The sequence below is a fragment of the Cervus elaphus genome, chromosome 18 (assembly GCF_910594005.1).
Source record: "Cervus elaphus chromosome 18, mCerEla1.1, whole genome shotgun sequence".
In the NCBI taxonomy this organism is placed as follows: Eukaryota; Metazoa; Chordata; class Mammalia; order Artiodactyla; family Cervidae; genus Cervus; species Cervus elaphus.
Window position 1 is genome coordinate 7,688,269 of NC_057832.1, and position 14,360 is coordinate 7,702,628.

The following is a 14,360-nucleotide window of genomic DNA, read 5'->3' on the forward strand; positions in this document are numbered from 1 at the left end:
AGGAACAACTCGGGATTCACCTCGAGGCTTGGCAGGGCAATTGGGACGCCTCTCCAGCTGAGGCGGGAGACCAAGGGTCCCTTTGCACGTGCCACAGGAATCCTGGGACTCCTATCAAGTTTCACGAGGAGTCAGGCATCGTCTCCTTTGGAGGCACTGATCTCCGCGTACCTCTGGAGTTTTCATAGGATGTGAGGCCTCCGGTCGAAATGAGGTGGGGAACTAGGTCTTTCTCTGTGGTCTCCACAGGGGATTCAGACATCCTTTCGTCTTGGGAGATGCAAGACGAGACTGCATTCAAGTCACTGCAGGGATATCCGGCCTTATTTCGAGTCAGGGCATCGCGGTGTCCATTCCACTTGAGGCCGCAAACTCAGGGTCCCTCTCACATACCTAGAGCTGAGAGAAGCCTCCTCTTGAGGTGCTTGTGGTAAGGTTGTATACCTCTGGAGTCGAAGCCAGGGACTAACCTCTCTTCTCGAGTTGATTTTTGGGCCACGGAGCTCTTTCCTGTTGCTACATTGACCTCAGGATCCCTCCAGCCTTGAAACAGTGTTCTTGGGGTTTCTCTGGAGTGCCATCAAGGAAATCAAGGCTCCTTTCATGTGTGATGTGCAACACGGAATTGCTCTGCACGCAGTGCAGGGGAAACGGGCCTCATCTCGCGGCGAAGGGGAAGTCTCATGGTTTTCCTCGAGTTGCGGCGGGAACCTGGGGTATATTCTCGAGTTACGACAGGGATGGCCCTTCCACCCACGTGTTTGTTCAGCGACGGCAGGACTCCTGCCTAGTTGCGAGGGACAACTCGGGATTCACCTCGAGGCTTGGCAGGGCAATTGGGACGCCTCTCCAGCTGAGGCGGGAGACCAAGGGTCCCTTTCCACGTGCCACAGGAATCCTGGGACTCCTATCAAGTTTCACGAGGAGTCAGGCATCGTCTCCTTTGGAGGCACTGATCTCCGCGTACCTCTGGAGTTTTCATAGGATGTGAGGCCTCCGGTCGCGATGAGGTGGGGAACTAGGTCTTTCTCTGTGGTCTCCACAGGGGATTCAGACATCCTTTCGTCTTGGGAGATGCAAGACGAGCCTGCATTCAAGTCACTGCAGGGATATCCGGCCTTATTTCGAGTCAGGGCATCGCGGTGTCCATTCCACTTGAGGCCGCAAACTCAGGGTCCCTCTCACATACCTAGAGCTGAGAGAAGCCTCCTCTTGAGGTGCTTGTGGTAAGGTGTTATTCCTCTGGAGTCGAAGCCAGGGACTAACCTCTCTTCTCGAGTTGATTTTTGGTCCACGAAGCTCTTTCGTGTTGCTACATTGACCTCAGGATCCCTCTAGCCTTGAAACAGTGTTCTTGGGCTTTCTCTGGAGTGCCATCAAGGAAATCAAGGCTCCTTTCATGTTTGATGTGCAACACGGAATTGTTCTGCATGCAGTGCAGGGGAATCGGGCCTCATCTCGCGTTGAGGGGGAAGTCTCATGGTTTTTCTCGAGTTGCGGCGAGAACCTGGGGTATATTCTCGAGTTACGACGGGGATGGCCCTTCCACCCACGTGTTTGTTCAGCGACGGCAGGACTCCTGCCTAGTTGCGAGGAACAACTCGGGATTCACCTCGAGGCTTGGCAGGGCAATTGGGACGCCTCTCCAGCTGAGGCGGGAGACCAAGGGTCCCTTTGCACGTGCCACAGGAATCCTGGGACTCCTATCAAGTTTCACGAGGAGTCAGGCATCGTCTCCTTTGGAGGCACTGATCTCCGCGTACCTCTGGAGTTTTCATAGGATGTGAGGCCTCCGGTCGAAATGAGGTGGGGAACTAGGTCTTTCTCTGTGGTCTCCACAGGGGATTCAGACATCCTTTCGTCTTGGGAGATGCAAGACGAGACTGCATTCAAGTCACTGCAGGGATATCCGGCCTTATTTCGAGTCAGGGCATCGCGGTGTCCATTCCACTTGAGGCCGCAAACTCAGGGTCCCTCTCACATACCTAGAGCTGAGAGAAGCCTCCTCTTGAGGTGCTTGTGGTAAGGTTGTATACCTCTGGAGTCGAAGCCAGGGACTAACCTCTCTTCTCGAGTTGATTTTTGGGCCACGGAGCTCTTTCCTGTTGCTACATTGACCTCAGGATCCCTCCAGCCTTGAAACAGTGTTCTTGGGGTTTCTCTGGAGTGCCATCAAGGAAATCAAGGCTCCTTTCATGTGTGATGTGCAACACGGAATTGCTCTGCACGCAGTGCAGGGGAAACGGGCCTCATCTCGCGGCGAAGGGGAAGTCTCATGGTTTTCCTCGAGTTGCGGCGGGAACCTGGGGTATATTCTCGAGTTACGACAGGGATGGCCCTTCCACCCACGTGTTTGTTCAGCGACGGCAGGACTCCTGCCTAGTTGCGAGGGACAACTCGGGATTCACCTCGAGGCTTGGCAGGGCAATTGGGACGCCTCTCCAGCTGAGGCGGGAGACCAAGGGTCCCTTTCCACGTGCCACAGGAATCCTGGGACTCCTATCAAGTTTCACGAGGAGTCAGGCATCGTCTCCTTTGGAGGCACTGATCTCCGCATACCTCTGGAGTTTTCATAGGATGTGAGGCCTCCGGTCGCGATGAGGTGGGGAACTAGGTCTTTCTCTGTGGTCTCCACAGGGGATTCAGACATCCTTTCGTCTTGGGAGATGCAAGACGAGCCTGCATTCAAGTCACTGCAGGGATATCCGGCCTTATTTCGAGTCAGGGCATCGCGGTGTCCATTCCACTTGAGGCCGCAAACTCAGGGTCCCTCTCACATACCTAGAGCTGAGAGAAGCCTCCTCTTGAGGTGCTTGTGGTAAGGTGTTATTCCTCTGGAGTCGAAGCCAGGGACTAACCTCTCTTCTCGAGTTGATTTTTGGTCCACGAAGCTCTTTCGTGTTGCTACATTGACCTCAGGATCCCTCTAGCCTTGAAACAGTGTTCTTGGGCTTTCTCTGGAGTGCCATCAAGGAAATCAAGGCTCCTTTCATGTTTGATGTGCAACACGGAATTGTTCTGCATGCAGTGCAGGGGAATCGGGCCTCATCTCGCGTTGAGGGGGAAGTCTCATGGTTTTTCTCGAGTTGCGGCGAGAACCTGGGGTATATTCTCGAGTTACGACGGGGATGGCCCTTCCACCCACGTGTTTGTTCAGCGACGGCAGGACTCCTGCCTAGTTGCGAGGAACAACTCGGGATTCACCTCGAGGCTTGGCAGGGCAATTGGGACGCCTCTCCAGCTGAGGCGGGAGACCAAGGGTCCCTTTGCACGTGCCACAGGAATCCTGGGACTCCTATCAAGTTTCACGAGGAGTCAGGCATCGTCTCCTTTGGAGGCACTGATCTCCGCGTACCTCTGGAGTTTTCATAGGATGTGAGGCCTCCGGTCGCGATGAGGTGGGGAACTAGGTCTTTCTCTGTGGTCTCCACAGGGGATTCAGACATCCTTTCGTCTTGGGAGATGCAAGACGAGACTGCATTCAAGTCACTGCAGGGATATCCGGCCTTATTTCGAGTCAGGGCATCGCGGTGTCCATTCCACTTGAGGCCGCAAACTCAGGGTCCCTCTCACATACCTAGAGCTGAGAGAAGCCTCCTCTTGAGGTGCTTGTGGTAAGGTTGTATACCTCTGGAGTCGAAGCCAGGGACTAACCTCTCTTCTCGAGTTGATTTTTGGGCCACGGAGCTCTTTCCTGTTGCTACATTGACCTCAGGATCCCTCCAGCCTTGAAACAGTGTTCTTGGGGTTTCTCTGGAGTGCCATCAAGGAAATCAAGGCTCCTTTCATGTGTGATGTGCAACACGGAATTGCTCTGCACGCAGTGCAGGGGAAACGGGCCTCATCTCGCGGCGAAGGGGAAGTCTCATGGTTTTCCTCGAGTTGCGGCGGGAACCTGGGGTATATTCTCGAGTTACGACAGGGATGTCCCTTCCACCCACGTGTTTGTTCAGCGACGGCAGGACTCCTGCCTAGTTGCGAGGGACAACTCGGGATTCACCTCGAGGCTTGGCAGGGCAATTGGGACGCCTCTCCAGCTGAGGCGGGAGACCAAGGGTCCCTTTCCACGTGCCACAGGAATCCTGGGACTCCTATCAAGTTTCACGAGGAGTCAGGCATCGTCTCCTTTGGAGGCACTGATCTCCGCGTACCTCTGGAGTTTTCATAGGATGTGAGGCCTCCGGTCGCGATGAGGTGGGGAACTAGGTCTTTCTCTGTGGTCTCCACAGGGGATTCAGACATCCTTTCGTCTTGGGAGATGCAAGACGAGCCTGCATTCAAGTCACTGCAGGGATTTCCGGCCTTATTTCGAGTCAGGGCATCGCGGGGTTCATTCTACTTGAGGCCGCAAACTCAGGGTCCCTCTCACATACCTAGAGCTGAGAGAATCCTCCTCTTGAGGTGCTTGTGGTAAGGTGGTATTCCTCTGGAGTCGAAGCCAGGGACTAACCTCTCTTCTCGATTTGATTTTTGGGCCACAGAGCTCTTTCGTGTTGCTACATTGACCTCAGGATCCCTCTAGCCTTGAAACAGTGTTCTTGGGGTTTCTCTGGAGTGCCATCAAGGAAATCAAGGCTCCTTTCATGTTTGATGTGCAACACGGAATTGCTCTGCACGCAGTGCAGGGGAATCGGGCCTCATCTCGCGGCGAGGGGGAAGTCTCATGGTTTTTCTCGAGTTGCGGCGAGAACCTGGGGTATATTCTCGAGTTACGACGGGGATGGCCCTTCCACCCACGTGTTTGTTCAGCGACGGCAGGACTCCTGCCTAGTTGCGAGGGACAACTCGGTATTCTCCTCGAGGCTTGGCAGGGCAATTGGGACGCCTCTCCAGCTGAGGCGGGAGACCAAGGGTCCCTTTCCACGTGCCACAGGAATCCTGGGACTCCTATCAAGTTTCACGAGGAGTCAGGCATCGTCTCCTTTGGAGGCACTGATCTCCGCGTACCTCTGGAGTTTTCATAGGATGTGAGGCCTCCGGTCGCGATGAGGTGGGGAACTAGGTCTTTCTCTGTGGTCTCCACAGGGGATTCAGACATCCTTTCTTCTTGGGAGATGCAAGACGAGCCTGCATTCAAGTCACTGCAGGGATATCCGGCCTTATTTCGAGTCAGGGCATCGCGGTGTCCATTCCACTTGAGGCCGCAAACTCAGGGTCCCTCTCACATACCTAGAGCTGAGAGAAGCCTCCTCTTGAGGTGCTTGTGGTAAGGTGGTATTCCTCTGGAGTCGAAGCCAGGGACTAACCTCTCATCTCGAGTTGATTTTTGGTCCATGGAGCTCTTTCGTGTTGCTACAGTGACCTCAGGATCCCTCTAGCCTTGAAACAGTGTTCTTGGTGTTTCTCTGGAGTGCCATCAAGAAAATCAAGGCTCCTTTCATGTTTTATGTGCAACACGGAATTGCTCTGCATGCAGTGCAGGGGAATCGGGCCTCATCTCGCGTCGAGGGGGAAGTCTCATGGTTTTTCTCGAGTTGCGGCGGGAACCTGGGGTATATTCTCGAGTTACGACGGGGATGGCCCTTCCACCCACGTGTTTGTTCAGCGACGGCAGGACTCCTGCCTAGTTGCGAGGGACAACTCGGGATTCTCCTCGAGGCTTGGCAGGGCAATTGGGACGCCTCTCCAGCTGAGGCGGGAGACCAAGTGTCCCTTTCCACGTGCCACAGGAATCCTGGGACTCCTATCAAGTTTCACGAGGAGTCAGGCATCGTCTTCTTTGGAGGCACTGATCACCGCGTACCTCTGGAGTTTTCATAGGATGTGAGGCCTCCGGTCGCGATGAGGTGGGGAACTAGGTCTTTCTCTGTGGTCTCCAAAGGGGATTCAGACATCCTTTCGTCTTGGGAGGTGCAAGACGAGCCTGCATTCAAGTCACTGCAGGGTTATCCGGCCTTATTTCGAGTCAGGGCATCGCGGTGTCCATTCCACTTGAGGCCGCAAACTCAGGGTCCCTCTCACATACCTAGAGCTGAGAGAAGCCTCCTCTTGAGGTGCTTGTGGTAAGGTGGTATTCCTCTGGAGTCGAAGCCAGGGACTACCCTCTCATCTCGAGTTGATTCTTGGTCCACGAAGCTCTTTCATGTTGCTACAGTGACCTCAGTATCCCTCTAGCCTTGAAACAGTGTTCTTGGGGTTTCTCTGGAGTGCCATCAAGGAAATCAAGGCTCCTTTCATGTGTGATGTGTAACACGGAATTGCTCTGCACACAGTGCAGGGGAATCGGGCCTCATCTCGCGGCGAGGGGGAAGTCTCATGGTTTTTCTCGAGTTGCAGCGGGAACATGGGGTATATTCTCGAGTTACGACGGGGATGGCCCTTCCACCCACGTGTTTGTTCAGCGACGTCAGGACTCCTGCCTAGTTACGAGGGACAACTCGGGATTCTCCTCGAGGCTTGGCAGGGCAATTGGGACGCCTCTCCAGCTGAGGCGGGAGACCAAGGGTCCCTTTCCACGTGCCACAGGAATCCTGGGACTCCTATCAAGTTTCACGAGGAGTCAGGCATCGTCTCCTTTGGTGGCACTGATCTCCGCGTACCTCTGGAGTTTTCAAAGGATGTTAGGCCTCCGGTCGCGATGAGGTGGGGAACTAGGTCTTTCTCTGTGGTCTCCACAGGGGATTCAGACAGCCTTTCGTCTTGGGAGATGCAAGACGAGCCTGCATTCAAGTCACTGCAGGGATATCCGGCCTCATTTTGAGTCAGGACATCGCGGTGTCCATTCCACTTGAGGCTGCAAACTCAGGGTCCCTCTCACATACCTAGAGCTGAGAGAAGCCTCCTCTTCAGGTGCTTGTGGTAAGGTGGTATTCCTCTGGAGTCGAAGCCAGGGACTAACCTCTCTGCTCGAGTTGATTTTTGGGCCACGGAGCTCTTTCGTGTTGCTACATTGCCCTCAGGATCCCTCTAGCCTTGAAACAGTGTTCTTGGGGTTTCTCTGGACAGCCATCAAGGAAATCAAGGCTCCTTTCATGTGTGATGTGCAACACACAATTGCTCTGCACGCAGTGCAGGGGAATCGGGCCTCATCTCGCGGCGAGGGGGAAGTCTCATGGTTTTTCTCGAGTTGCGGCGGGAACCTGGGGTATATTCTCGAGTTACGACGGGGATGGCCCTTCCACCCACGTGTTTGTTCAGCGACGTCAGGACTCCTGCCTAGTTGCGAGGGACAACTCGGGATTCTCCTCGAGGCTTGGCAGGGCAATTGGGACGCCTCTCCAGCTGAGGCGGGAGACCAAGGGTCCCTTTCCAAGTGCCACAGGAATCCTCAGACTCCTATCAAGTTTCACGAGGAGTCAGGCATCGTCTCCTTTGGAGGCACTGATCTCCGCATACCTCTGAAGTTTTCAAAGGATGTGAGGCCTCCGGTCGCGATGAGGTGGGGAACTAGGTCTTTCTCTGTGGTCTCCACAGGGGATTCAGACATCCTTTCGTCTTGGGAGATGCAAGACGAGCCTGCATTCAAGTCACTGCAGGGATATCCGGCCTTATTTCGAGTCAGGGCATCGCGGTGTCCATTCCACTTGAGGCCGCAAACTCAGGGTCCCTCTCACATACCTAGAGCTGAGAGAAGCCTCCTCTTGAGGTGCTTGTGGTAAGGTGGTATTCCTCTGGAGTCGAAGCCAGGGACTACCCTCTCATCTCGAGTTGATTTTTGGTCCACGGAGCTCTTTCATGTTGCTACAGTGACCTCAGGATCCCTCTAGCCTTGAAACAGTGTTCTTGGGGTTTCTCTGGAGTGCCATCAAGGAAATCAAGGCTCCTTTCATGTGTGATGTGCAACACGGAATTGCTCTGCACACAGTGCAGGGGAATCGGGCCTCATCTCGCGGCGAGGGGGAAGTCTCATGGTTTTTCTCGAGTTGCGGTGGGACCCTGGGGTATATTCTCGAGTTACGACAGGGATGGCCATTCCAAACACGTGTTTGTTCAGCGACGTCAGAACTCCTGCCTAGTTGGGAGGGACAACTCGGGATTCTCCTCGAGGCTTGGCAGGGCAATTGGGACGCCTCTCCAGCTGAGGCGGGAGACCAAGTGTCCCTTTCCACGTGCCACAGGAATCCTGGGACTCCTATCAAGTTTCATGAGGAGTCAGGCATCGTCTCCTTTGGAGGCACTGATCTCCGCGTACCTCTGGAGTTTTCAAAAGATATGAGGCCTCCGGTCGCGATTAGGTGGGGAACTAGGTCTTTCTCTGTGGTCTCCACAGAGGATTCAGGCATCCTTTCTTCTTGGGAGATGCAAGACGAGCCTGGATTCAAGTCACTGCAGGGATATCCGGCCTTATTTCGAGTCAGGGCATTGCATGTCCATTCCACTTGAGGCTGCAAACTCAGGGTCCCTCTCACATACCTAAAGCTGCGAGAAGCCTCCTCTTGAGGTGCTTGTGGTTAGGTGGAATTCCTCTGGAGTCGAAGTTAGGCACTAACCTCTCATCTCGAGTTGATTTTTGGTCCACGGAGTTCTTTCGTGTTGCTACAGTGACCTCAGGATCCCTCTAGCCTTGAAACAGTGTTCTTGGGGTTTCTCTGGAGTGCCATCAAGGAAATCAAGGCTCCTTTCATGTGTGATGTGCAACACGGAATTGCTCTGCACGCAGTGCAGTGGAATCGGGCCTCATCTCGCAGCGAGGGTGAAGTTTCATGGTTTTTCCTGAGTTGCGGCGGGAACCTGGGGTATATTCTCGAGTTACGACGGTTATGGCCCTTCTACACACGTGTTTGTTCAGCGACGTCAGGACTCCTGCCTAGTTGCAAGGGACAACTCGGGATTCTCCTCGAGGCTTGGCAGGGCTATTGGGACGCCTCTCCAGCTGAGGCGGTAGAGCCAGCGTCCCTTTCCACGTGCCACAGGAATCCTGGGACTCCTGTCATGTTTCAGAGGAGTCAGGCATCGTCTCCTTTGGAGGCACTGATCTCCGCGTACCTCTGGAGTTTTCAAAGGATGTGAGGCCTCCGGTCGCGATGAGGTGGGGAACTAGGTCTTTCTCTGTGGTCTCCACAGGGGATTCAGACATCCTTTCGTCTTGGGAGATGCAAGACGAGCCTGCATTCAAGTCACTGCAGGGATATCCGGCCTTATTTCGAGTCAGGGCATCGCGGTGTCCATTCCACTTGAGGCCGCAAACTCAGGGTCCCTCTCACATACCTAGAGCTGAGAGAAGCCTCCTCTTGAGGTGCTTGTGGTAAGGTGTTATTCCTCTGGAGTCGAAGCCAGGGACTAACCTCTCTTCTCGAGTTGATTTTTGGTCCACGAAGCTCTTTCGTGTTGGTACATTGACCTCAGGATCCCTCTAGCCTTGAAACAGTGTTCTTGGGCTTTCTCTGGAGTGCCATCAAGGAAATCAAGGCTCCTTTCATGTTTGATGTGCAACACGGAATTGCTCTGCATGCAGTGCAGGGGAATCGGGCCTCATCTCGCGTTGAGGGGGAAGTCTCATGGTTTTTCTCGAGTTGCGGCGAGAACCTGGGGTATATTCTCGAGTTACGACGGGGATGGCCCTTCCACCCACGTGTTTGTTCAGCGACGGCAGGACTCCTGCCTAGTTGCGAGGAACAACTCGGGATTCACCTCGAGGCTTGGCAGGGCAATTGGGACGCCTCTCCAGCTGAGGCGGGAGACCAAGGGTCCCTTTGCACGTGCCACAGGAATCCTGGGACTCCTATCAAGTTTCACGAGGAGTCAGGCATCGTCTCCTTTGGAGGCACTGATCTCCGCGTACCTCTGGAGTTTTCATAGGATGTGAGGCCTCCGGTCGCGATGAGGTGGGGAACTAGGTCTTTCTCTGTGGTCTCCACAGGGGATTCAGACATCCTTTCGTCTTGGGAGATGCAAGACGAGACTGCATTCAAGTCACTGCAGGGATATCCGGCCTTATTTTGAGTCAGGGCATCGCGGTGTCCATTCCACTTGAGGCCGCAAACTCAGGGTCCCTCTCACATACCTAGAGCTGAGAGAAGCCTCCTCTTGAGGTGCTTGTGGTAAGGTGTTATTCCTCTGGAGTCGAAGCCAGGGACTAACCTCTCTTCTCGAGTTGATTTTTGGGCCACGGAGCTCTTTCCTGTTGCTACATTGACCTCAGGATCCCTCCAGCCTTGAAACAGTGTTCTTGGGGTTTCTCTGGAGTGCCATCAAGGAAATCAAGGCTCCTTTCATGTGTGATGTGCAACACGGAATTGCTCTGCACGCAGTGCAGGGGAAACGGGCCTCATCTCGCGGCGAGGGGGAAGTCTCATGGTTTTCCTCGAGTTGCGGCGGGAACCTGGGGTATATTCTCGAGTTACGACAGGGATGGCCCTTCCACCCACGTGTTTGTTCAGCGACGGCAGGACTCCTGCCTAGTTGCGAGGGACAACTCGGGATTCACCTCGAGGCTTGGCAGGGCAATTGGGACGCCTCTCCAGCTGAGGCGGGAGACCAAGGGTCCCTTTCCACGTGCCACAGGAATCCTGGGACTCCTATCAAGTTTCACGAGGAGTCAGGCATTGTCTCCTTTGGAGGCACTGATCTCCGCGTACCTCTGGAGTTTTCATAGGATGTGAGGCCTCCGGTCGCGATGAGGTGGGGAACTAGGTCTTTCTCTGTGGTCTCCACAGGGGATTCAGACATCCTTTCGTCTTGGGAGATGCAAGACGAGCCTGCATTCAAGTCACTGCAGGGATATCCGGCCTTATTTCGAGTCAGGGCATCGCGGGGTTCATTCTACTTGAGGCCGCAAACTCAGGGTCCCTCTCACATACCTAGAGCTGAGAGAATCCTCCTCTTGAGGTGCTTGTGGTAAGGTGGTATTCCTCTGGAGTCGAAGCCAGGGACTAACCTCTCTTCTCGAGTTGATTTTTGGTCCACGGAGCTCTTTCGTGTTGCTACATTGACCTCAGGATCCCTCTAGCCTTGAAACAGTGTTCTTGGGGTTTCTCTGGAGTGCCATCAAGGAAATCAAGGCTCCTTTCATGTTTGATGTGCAACACGGAATTGCTCTGCACGCAGTGCAGGGGAATCGGGCCTCATCTCGCGGCGAGGGGGAAGTCTCATGGTTTTTCTCGAGTTGCGGCGAGAACCTGGGGTATATTCTCGAGTTACGACGGGGATGGCCCTTCCACCCACGTGTTTGTTCAGCGACGGCAGGACTCCTGCCTAGTTGCGAGGAACAACTCGGGATTCACCTCGAGGCTTGGCAGGGCAATTGGGACGCCTCTCCAGCTGAGGCGGGAGACCAAGGGTCCCTTTGCACGTGCCACAGGAATCCTGGGACTCCTATCAAGTTTCACGAGGAGTCAGGCATCGTCTCCTTTGGAGGCACTGATCTCCGCGTACCTCTGGAGTTTTCATAGGATGTGAGGCCTCCGGTCGCGATGAGGTGGGGAACTAGGTCTTTCTCTGTGGTCTCCACAGGGGATTCAGACATCCTTTCGTCTTGGGAGATGCAAGACGAGACTGCATTCAAGTCACTGCAGGGATATCCGGCCTTATTTTGAGTCAGGGCATCGCGGTGTCCATTCCACTTGAGGCCGCAAACTCAGGGTCCCTCTCACATACCTAGAGCTGAGAGAAGCCTCCTCTTGAGGTGCTTGTGGTAAGGTTGTATACCTCTGGAGTCGAAGCCAGGGACTAACCTCTCTTCTCGAGTTGATTTTTGGGCCACGGAGCTCTTTCCTGTTGCTACATTGACCTCAGGATCCCTCCAGCCTTGAAACAGTGTTCTTGGGGTTTCTCTGGAGTGCCATCAAGGAAATCAAGGCTCCTTTCATGTGTGATGTGCAACACGGAATTGCTCTGCACGCAGTGCAGGGGAAACGGGCCTCATCTCGCGGCGAGGGGGAAGTCTCATGGTTTTCCTCGAGTTGCGGCGGGAACCTGGGGTATATTCTCGAGTTACGACAGGGATGGCCCTTCCACCCACGTGTTTGTTCAGCGACGGCAGGACTCCTGCCTAGTTGCGAGGGACAACTCGGGATTCACCTCGAGGCTTGGCAGGGCAATTGGGACGCCTCTCCAGCTGAGGCGGGAGACCAAGGGTCCCTTTCCACGTGCCACAGGAATCCTGGGACTCCTATCAAGTTTCACGAGGAGTCAGGCATTGTCTCCTTTGGAGGCACTGATCTCCGCGTACCTCTGGAGTTTTCATAGGATGTGAGGCCTCCGGTCGCGATGAGGTGGGGAACTAGGTCTTTCTCTGTGGTCTCCACAGGGGATTCAGACATCCTTTCGTCTTGGGAGATGCAAGACGAGCCTGCATTCAAGTCACTGCAGGGATATCCGGCCTTATTTCGAGTCAGGGCATCGCGGGGTTCATTCTACTTGAGGCCGCAAACTCAGGGTCCCTCTCACATACCTAGAGCTGAGAGAATCCTCCTCTTGAGGTGCTTGTGGTAAGGTGGTATTCCTCTGGAGTCGAAGCCAGGGACTAACCTCTCTTCTCGAGTTGATTTTTGGGCCACGGAGCTCTTTCGTGTTGCTACATTGACCTCAGGATCCCTCTAGCCTTGAAACAGTGTTCTTGGGGTTTCTCTGGAGTGCCATCAAGGAAATCAAGGCTCCTTTCATGTTTGATGTGCAACACGGAATTGCTCTGCACGCAGTGCAGGGGAATCGGGCCTCATCTCGCGGCGAGGGGGAAGTCTCATGGTTTTTCTCGAGTTGCGGCGAGAACCTGGGGTATATTCTCGAGTTACGACGGGGATGGCCCTTCCACCCACGTGTTTGTTCAGCGACGGCAGGACTCCTGCCTAGTTGCGAGGGACAACTCGGTATTCTCCTCGAGGCTTGGCAGGGCAATTGGGACGCCTCTCCAGCTGAGGCGGGAGACCAAGGGTCCCTTTCCACGTGCCACAGGAATCCTGGGACTCCTATCAAGTTTCACGAGGAGTCAGGCATCGTCTCCTTTGGAGGCACTGATCTCCGCGTACCTCTGGAGTTTTCATAGGATGTGAGGCCTCCGGTCGCGATGAGGTGGGGAACTAGGTCTTTCTCTGTGGTCTCCACAGGGGATTCAGACATCCTTTCGTCTTGGGAGATGCAAGACGAGCCTGCATTCAAGTCACTGCAGGGATATCCGGCCTTATTTCGAGTCAGGGCATCGCGGTGTCCATTCCACTTGAGGCCGCAAACTCAGGGTCCCTCTCACATACCTAGAGCTGAGAGAAGCCTCCTCTTGAGGTGCTTGTGGTAAGGTGGTATTCCTCTGGAGTCGAAGCCAGGGACTAACCTCTCATCTCGAGTTGATTTTTGGTCCATGGAGCTCTTTCGTATTGCTACAGTGACCTCAGGATCCCTCTAGCCTTGAAACAGTGTTCTTGGTGTTTCTCTGGAGTGCCATCAAGAAAATCAAGGCTCCTTTCATGTTTGATGTGCAACACGGAATTGCTCTGCATGCAGTGCAGGGGAATCGGGCCTCATCTCGCGTCGAGGGGGAAGTCTCATGGTTTTTCTCGAGTTGCGGCGGAAACCTGGGGTATATTCTCGAGTTACGACGGGGATGGCCCTTCCACCCACGTGTTTGTTCAGCGACGGCAGGACTCCTGCCTAGTTGCGAGGGACAACTCGGGATTCTCCTCGAGGCTTGGCAGGGCAATTGGGACGCCTCTCCAGCTGAGGCGGGAGACCAAGGGTCCCTTTCCACGTGCCACAGGAATCCTGGGACTCCTATCAAGTTTCACGAGGAGTCAGGCATCGTCTTCTTTGGAGGCACTGATCACCGCGTACCTCTGGAGTTTTCATAGGATGTGAGGCCTCCGGTCGCGATGAGGTGGGGAACTAGGTCTTTCTCTGTGGTCTCCAAAGGGGATTCAGACATCCTTTCGTATTGGGAGGTGCAAGACGAGCCTGCATTCAAGTCACTGCAGGGATATCCGGCCTTATTTCGAGTCAGGGCATCGCGGTGTCCATTCCACTTGAGGCCGCAAACTCAGGGTCCCTCTCACATACCTAGAGCTGAGAGAAGCCTCCTCTTGAGGTGCTTGTGGTAAGGTGGTATTCCTCTGGAGTCGAAGCCAGGGACTACCCTCTCATCTCGAGTTGATTCTTGGTCCACGAAGCTCTTTCATGTTGCTACAGTGACCTCAGTATCCCTCTAGCCTTGAAACAGTGTTCTTGGGGTTTCTCTGGAGTGCCATCAAGGAAATCAAGGCTCCTTTCATGTGTGATGTGCAACACGGAATTGCTCTGCACACAGTGCAGGGGAATCGGGCCTCATCTCGCGGCGAGGGGGAAGTCTCATGGTTTTTCTCGAGTTGCAGCGGGAACATGGGGTATATTCTCGAGTTACGACGGGGATGGCCCTTCCACACACGTGTTTGTTCAGCGACGTCAGGACTCCTGCCTAGTTGCGAGGTACAACTCGGGATTCTCCTCGAGGCTTGGCA